The sequence below is a fragment of the Lolium perenne genome, chromosome 5 (genome assembly GCF_019359855.2).
Source record: "Lolium perenne isolate Kyuss_39 chromosome 5, Kyuss_2.0, whole genome shotgun sequence".
NCBI classification, from domain to species: Eukaryota; Viridiplantae; Streptophyta; class Magnoliopsida; order Poales; family Poaceae; genus Lolium; species Lolium perenne.
The window spans coordinates 225,739,938-225,741,746 of NC_067248.2; positions in this window are offsets into that span (position 1 = coordinate 225,739,938).

Below are 1,809 nucleotides of genomic sequence, written 5' to 3' on the forward strand. Positions count from 1 at the left end.
CAAACTCCTAAATGCTGCGGAAGACGTATCTGTCGACAGGGCAATTGACGCTTTCAGCGATGGCATCCGACGTGAAAGCTATATAGAAGAGCTTGGGCGCAAAAAGCCGAAGACCATAACCAAGCTAATGGAAATCGCCAACAGCTGGGCCGATGGTGAAGACAATGTCCGAAAACCACGGCAAAGGCAAATGACGATTTAAGAGGATGACCAGCCGAAGAATGATTCGGGTGGTCGAAGGGACCGGAGTAAGAGAAGGAAGAACCGCAGTTACGATGACAACAACCTAGTGGCTGCAGGTTACTCTGATCGACAGGATGATCGGTACGACAACAGGCGAGACGGTCGGCAGGACGGTAATCGGAACGACTCTGGGAACCGTGGCAACTATAAACCACGACCTCAGAGAACTCCCAAATTGCCTTACGCTGAACAGATCAACGCCCCTTGCTACCTACATTCTTATACCGATTCCAATGATGGAAAAGTAAAATCTAGCCACCTGCTCAGGGATTGTCGGCAGTTCCTCGATATGCATGAGCTCATCCAGCAGAGCCGAACAGCTACCGCCACCACCACCGCCACCCCCGCCACAACATCAAGTCCAGCAAGCTCAACCTCATCAACCCAACGAGGCGTTTCCACCGCCACGTGGGCAAATGAACATGATTCACAGGACAGGTGTTTCAAGGAGAGAGATGAAGAAGCTCACCCGAGAAATCAACCTGGCAGAAAGCGTCATGGCGAACATTCCCGAATATGTCGAATGGTCGTCTCAGGAAATCACGTTCAGTCGAATGGATCACCCGATGACCATACCAAAGCCAGGGCACGCCGCCCTAGTGGTCGAAGCACAGATAGGAGGGTTCAAGATGAGCAAAGTCTTCATGGATGGAGGAAGTGGACTCAACTTGATATTCCTTGACACAACTCAAAGTATGGGGATCACCATGAGAATGCTGGAAGACTCAGATACTCGCTTCCATGGGATACTCCCTACTTCACCAGCGCATTCTCTTGGCAAAGCTTACTTGAATGTCGTTTTCGGTAAACCCGACAACTTCAGGAAGGAGAAGATCGAGTTCGAAGTCGTGAACTGGGAATCACAGTACCACGCCATACTCGGGAGACCAGCTTACGCCAAGTTCATGGCCGTGCCGCACTACGCATACCTCAAGCTGAAGATGCCAGGGAACAATGGAACAAACATCACAGTCTATGGGAGCTTTTCACGCTCGGACAATTGTGACCGTGACTTTCAAAGGATTGCTGCTAAATTTGGGCCACGGCGAGATACTGTCGACCCCCCGCCCAAGATGACGATACAAGAAATCAAGGAGGAAAAACTCGACAGGGAAATTAAGAAGAAGCCAGCTCCCGAAGGCCCAGCAGCAATAGCATCGGCAGAAAAAGTTTCGGCAGAAGATGCAAGAGGCAGCAAGATACTAACAATTGCTGCTCAAGCATCTGGCGAAATCAACAGTACTGTCGCGACCACCAGCATGACGAAGAAATCGGAAGATCCTTCTGAAGAAGAGAAGAACCCCTTTCTTGATAAAACACTCCCTTAGTTCTTAAATTTTTCCCCTTTTACTTTACACAGGGCCTCTTGTTTTCGCCCTCCAGTTTCATATTTACCCTATCAATAAGTACTTAAGTTCCGATTCTTGTTAAAGTATTGCAGTAATCTAAAGCATCTATGACCGTGCTGCCGCCAAGTAGCAGCATAATTTAACGTGCGGCAGAAGATAGCGCTCAGGACAAAAACCTTTACGGGCACTGCAAAGAAGAATAAGGACATCAATCCGC